Genomic DNA, 6,758 nt, shown 5'->3' on the forward strand with positions numbered 1-6,758 from the left:
AAAATAAATGGAGAAGGTTGCTATGTTTCTGCACTTGGAAACATATAAGAACAGAAGGAACACCCTTAAGTGTGATGTGCTTTAAAACAAAGTGGGGTGCACAGCTTTTCTAACCCTGATTAAGTAGTAGATTCCTATTTCTCTCTGCTTCACAACAGTTAGTTTCATCTAGGCCACTGAGCTGAACATTGGAACCAAAGTTTTGGTATCTTAAATATTGTTACATGAAATCATTAGGTAGCATTCTCAATATGGTTTTATGTTTGCTGTTTCTATACATTAAATAAAGCAATTTGGCTTTTATTATCATCATCTGACAAAATAATAGTAAAAATATTTATCGCCATTTACCACTTAACCACAATACAAGCTATAGAGAAGCAGCTTAAAAGTTTCTATGAACGGCAGCTAATTTTCTCTGCTTTAAAATTCAATCTGAAAAAGTTCACACCAAATATTGAAGATCCACAAAAGGATCTTCAAAAGTCCTTCGAAGAATCCCTTAAAAGTCCTTACAAGAACAAATAAACCACAGCTTGACAGAAGTGCTGAAATCAGTGTGGTAAAACTGACCAATTCAATTTTGCCCTGATTATTACTTTGTTCCTTATCAAGAAGATGTCTTGCTAACATGGCAAAAATTTCTAGACTCAGAGTGAATGTTGCCAGATTTCTTTCATTCTTTCTTAAAAACATCTTTAATTTTTAAATTAAAAGACAATGAGACATGAGACACCTAGTAAGGACAATTAAGTTCATCTGCTGTCAGAAATAAAATGAAGTGCCTTTTTTACAGTTACCATTCACATGTTTTACAGTGTACCTCAGCAAACAATTAAAGAACCATCAAAATACATTTTTAGAGACATGTTGTCATGGAACAATGTGGGGGGTTTTCCATATCACTATTAAGAAATGTTTTATCTTATAACTCACTTTAATATATTTATTCACAATTCCTCATTAAATAGTCTTATTTTCCTGATCAATAAACTGATTTAAGATACACTGTGCATACAAAATACAAGCTGAAGTGCTTGCACTGAAAGGAGATACAGGATATAAACAGATTAGGAGTATTAGTAAAGGTAAGTAAATCAATCTGTCCTCTCCTATCAAAAAGTCTTTTTAAAATAAATGTGGTTATTCATGTAACAAAAATGCTGTGGGTGTATTAGGCTGAGAAAGCAATCCAAGTCTTTGAGTTCACTGGAAGAAAGTGAGAATCCTCCTCCTCCCTGCAGCTGTTCATAATATTTAGCCATCTCTGGTTATTCATATTAGTGTTAAATATACTCCTGTCCAATTGGGTTCACTCATGTTTCCAGTTTTTGAATCTATTCTTTTCCCCTACGTTAAACAAATCTAATGATTCCTATCCATAGCAAATGTGGAGCTGATGAGCAAATGGATGATAAAAATTCCTCTTATTCCTTTGTGCTCATCTCTTCCACTTAAGATTCTTGTCATGCCCTGGGCATTCTAGCTGTCTGGTACTGTTCCTTTATTTCCAATTCCAGTGCATTCTCTGCTGAATATTTGTCTGTCCAGAACATTTGGTTCACTGCCTAGCACCAAGCAAAATCTGCTTGCAATGTAAGAACATGTGGAGAAATTATGTGTTTTTGTCACACCCTATTAAACGGTATTCAAAACACAATGCCCCAGAAAGTAAATTGATTGTAGGTTTTATAACCCTTTTCAGGCTAATGGAAACAATTTAGTACCATGAACGAAAACATTGCTAGTGCAGCTGTGGGAATCTTAAATTGCTCAGCTCAGCAGTTCTGTTCCGGCTTAAGTAGGATGAAGTAGTTAAAGTTCAGTTAGATTCCATTCCCCTGGATCTTTGACAGATCATTTCAGATTAATGTCTTCAAAGTTTTCAACATGCCTTGTAAAAGACTTTCTGAGGAATTCCTGGTTTGTGCTTTTAACTGTGTGAGGGCAGTGTGAAGGAGCTGTAAAAACTGGGAAGAGAGGGGAAGAGAGGGCAAGAATGTCCTAGGGAAGTTTTTAATCATTTTTCAAAGTATCTTGAATCAGCCTAATAATTTTTTAAAGTGTCTTGAACAATCTTTTCCTTCAATTTGGTTTTATTGGCAATATGGGTGGGCGGGGGGGGGGGAGGAAACCACGAACAAAACAAAAAAAAAGCAAACAAACAAAACCCCAAACTAACAATAAGAAGACTACCAGTTTTCGTCTAATTTTCATAATGTAGCCAAGACAACAAAAATTAGCAATGAAGAGCCAAGATTAAAAGTCCATACTTAAGGAATCAGTTGCAGCTCCTCAAGGTCCTGTGCTTAATGATCTTTTCTTTCCTTAAAGACAGAAAATTTTTCCGGTGTTCATACATATTTCTATATTTTAAACAGAAATTTCTTTTATAGCTTGATAGGCAAAAGGAAAACTTAGCTGCTGGAGAACTCCACAATGCACTGTACAAAACAAATCCACTACCTAGCCACTTATGAGAAGAAATCATTCACATGGGTATTACCTGCACTGTACTACAATAAAAACATCTGTGAATATTATTTGACAAATTGATCACTAAATGAGCCATTAGCTTGCAGGGTTTTTGGATTGCCTTAGGAAAGGAGGGTGCTACATAGCACAAAGGCTTACAGATGCAAAACACTGATTGGAAAAAAAAATGTTCCAGAAGAAAAGCTGCAATAAAACAAGCCTAGCATGAAAACCTACACTTTCTAAAAAGTAAGCCATTTATTAGAAGCAGTAGTAAAACTGCTTAATTCTTCTGTGCCTCTGGGGAGAAATCTAACCCTTCTGAGAAGTAATGGAGAGAAAGCTGAAGCAAATGGTGTGTTTGTCAGTGAGAGAACACTGTGGAAACAAAGTTAGTAATTTTACCATTCCTGCTTGCCATGAGCTGACAGGTGTGTAGTTTCTTATTGTTCTGAAAGGCAGCCAGAAACCACAATTTAATATGCATCTGTGTCTTCATAGTAGGGGAGAAAACAGCTGTCTCTCTTGCACATGATACAAGATGATAGAAATATTGAAACATTCTCTTTACAGTATCTTACCATCATTTTCATGGCTTTGTTTGATCTTTCAACAAAGCCCATAGCTGGAAGGAAAAAAATGCTGCAGCCCAGATCAGAGCAGACATGATGTGGCAACCTCTGCTCCCACAAAGTTTTATTTCACAGAGCCTCATCACCTCAACAAGATTTTTTCACATGAACAAGGGTTGACAGATTAGAGTCATATTTTTAGCACAGCAGAACTTTCTACAAAAAAGTCCATTCAACTTGAAAGTAAACAAAACCAGGGAAATACCAGGTTATTTCAGATAAACGTGAGTTAATAATTTCCAACCATTCTTAAAGAATGACTCCCATAAATCTTTCAGTTTTAAAATTGCTGAGAGATGTCTGTGATTAATAAAGCTTTTGAACACAAAAGGTTTCCTTACACAAGAATTATGTGTGTTTTTCTGTAATATGTGGGAAAGCAATCTTTTAAATCCTAATTCCCTCAGGAAGGTAAAAAATATGAATATGTTACATACACCGTACCAGATGCAATAATTTTCAAGAAATACTAGGCTATGTGGATCAAATTTTCTTTCTGTGTAGAAGTGCACTACAGCGTTAAAAGCTCATGATAACTGGCTGGCATACTGCCAATTGAATATGCATAAAATATCTGTTCAGACTTGTATGAATTGAAGATCTGACAGATGTAATTTAAGAAATAAGACTTGGAAGTTCTATATTTACTACAATATGAGAGGATGGATTTAGCAAACTCCTTCAAATATTTGGAAATTTTGAAACTCTCAGAAAAATATTAATACTTTCAAAAAATACTTGGCTTGACCAGCAAGATTCTGAAAGCTCAGCAAAGCTTACTGAGTGCTTACTTATAAGAGGAGGATCCTCTAGGCCTATGAGGTACACAGATATATACACTTCTTATGTCAACATGTTAAAAGTGTCAAACAATAAGAGTCAAATACCAAAAAATTAGCAAAGTCAGAGATAAGCACAAAATAATTGTTAGACCAGGGGACAGAGGTGTCATTTTTCCACTTCCTTGACATCAGCCTCTGACACATTAGGAAGGAAGCGATTTCATTATCAGAAACTATTTTTGCACTAAATTTCAATGCAAGCAGAAAGCAAAAACTTGATAATTTATTCTGCTGGATAAAAATGAACATCTCCGAATTAAGACCTAAAGAAAGTCACACACGGAAAACTCTTCCACCCAGTCCCCTCCAATAGTAATTCATTACATTTTTGATAGCCCAGTGTGAACCCAAGCCTTTCTGTGCTTGTCCAAGAAAAACAGGTATGAGATACCAGCATGCATGATCCTTCCTTTCACAGTGCACCTAGAGACTGTGGAAGCTGCAATGAGAACGTCAACAAACAGAACTGAAACAGATTCAGAATTTCTGTCTCCTGCTGAAATTTCTTCTCACAAAGAGCTGCTCTGACCCTTTATATTCCCCAGGCTTGGGAGGTAGATCAGAATACTAAGTAATAGATTGAAAGTAAGAATTACCCTTCCAAACCTATATAAAAGAAATCTATAAGAAAAATAAAATATTTGTATCCTCAAATAATTTGTGTAAAACTCATACTATCCAATAATTTTTTTAAAATAAGGTTAGTCATTTAAAAAAAATTAAATGGGAGAAACTGCTTCTTCCACAGTTTTCATTTCTGTGCTTCTCAGCACATGACAGAACAACAGTTCCAGCAGACTTGATATGAATATGTGCCTGACATGGTTAAAGTCAGGTGTGCCCTGGTGTGGTTTTGAAATGTGGACAGGATATGATCTAAAGCTGCAACATGATGTCAGATATCTTTCTATAAATGCACTTTCAAGTCTAGAAAACTAACACAAGATATTAAATACTTGGTCCTGATTTGGCTAGCAAGTCAGCTGAAGCTGTACTGATCTGATCCTGAATGCATCATATGCATCACCTATCCCTCACTATATCATGAGCAACCTGCCAATTATCTTTCATGTTAAGGGAAAAAAGAGGCTGGCTGTATTTTTAAGTTTCTTAATAATTATGTTTAAGATTGTGGAATAATAAAGAATTACTCTTCAAATACACTGATGAATGAGAACAAAGGACTGATAGCCATACTGTTCAACCTCCCTTATCCTAAAATCACTGGTTGGTAGCCATAGCTAAGCACAAAACAATTAAGTACAAAACAATTAAGCAGATAACAGTTTAAATTAGAATGTTCAAAATTAGTCAGGAGCTGTCATATTCTTCATGAAGAGAGAAGCTAAAAAGAGTATTTAGAAGACTGTCTCTCCCACAGAGACCTGTCAAAGTCTGTTTCATAATGCAGGAGAGATACTGCACCTACAGAGATCCTTAAGACCCAGTTAAACTACCTCCAGGCATGGTTTATCTCATCATTATCAATGACTAGATTTACCAGGACTGAGAAATCCTATTCTGCTGTTCTGTTCTATATAAAAAGTCCTCAAGTATCCTAGTTCAAATCTGAATCTATACGTGATAAATAAATCCGCATTTGACAAAAAAACCAAACCAAACCCATGCATGAGTGTCTCCCTTTCAATCAGAATTTTAAATACACTACTTTCTAATATGAAAACTCAGAAGTGTAGAGCTGAACATCTGCATCCATGTGTACAAGAACATGTGAACATACACACAAACTCCTCCTCTCAACACCAAACACTACCCATATGAGCCACTGAAGGTTAGTTTCTCAATTTTTCACTGCAGACTCGGCAAACAAAACATCAGAAAGCATGAGGAATGTATGCTTCATTGCCAAACTCTAATCCAAAATCAGCTTTAAGGATTAAGGTGCACTTCTTTTAATAATTTCAAGCAAGGTAACCCACTGGTATAGTAGTGTTCTGCCATAAAGGAATAGAAATGACTGACATATCACCATTTCAAAGCTTGGCTTGCAAACTGAAAAGGATGATTGAATAAGAACATATAACCCTGGAGAACAAGAATACAATCCTGGAGTTATGTGAGTTCAAGGACAACAAAACAAAGGCAGTTTTTGTAGCACAGGTGCAAGTCAAAAAGAAAAATGCATTTTTTGTGTCCGCAAATCTCAGTTACAAATTAGGTAGTGCAGTGGAGGTACTTTACAATATCATGAGTTGGAAGGGACTCATAAGGATCACTGAGTCCAACTCCTAGCTCCACACAGGGCAACTTAAAAATTAAACCGTATCTCTCAGAGCACTGTCCACTCACTCCTTGGATACCAACAGACAAGCTCTCTGACGAGCTTGTTCTAGTGCTTGGCCACCATCTCAGTGAAGAACCTTTCTAGTCTGAAGAAACAATACCCAATCTAAACTTCCAGTGAAATATCTTTAAGTCAGTCCCTTAAAATTTACTGCTGAACAGCAGAGAGAAGAGATAAACACCCCTCTTCCATATCACCTCACAGAAGTCATAACTGCAATGTGCACCAATCAGTCTCCTCTAGGCTGAACAAACCTGGTCTCCTCAGCCACTCCTTGTAAGTCATGTCCTTCAGTCCTTCAATCTGTTGTCTTTCTTTGGACATATTGTAGTATTTTTATATCTTTACATTATGGGCCCGAAGCAGCACACAGTATTGAAAGTGAGACCACACCAATGTTGAACAGAGTGAAACAATCACTTCCTTTGACCAGTTAGCTTTAATGTGCTCCATGTACCCAAGGATTTGGCTGGCCCTTTTGACCTCCAAGGTACATCATTGACT

Source organism: Sylvia atricapilla, chromosome Z (assembly GCF_009819655.1).
Source record: "Sylvia atricapilla isolate bSylAtr1 chromosome Z, bSylAtr1.pri, whole genome shotgun sequence".
NCBI lineage: Eukaryota > Metazoa > Chordata > Aves > Passeriformes > Sylviidae > Sylvia > Sylvia atricapilla.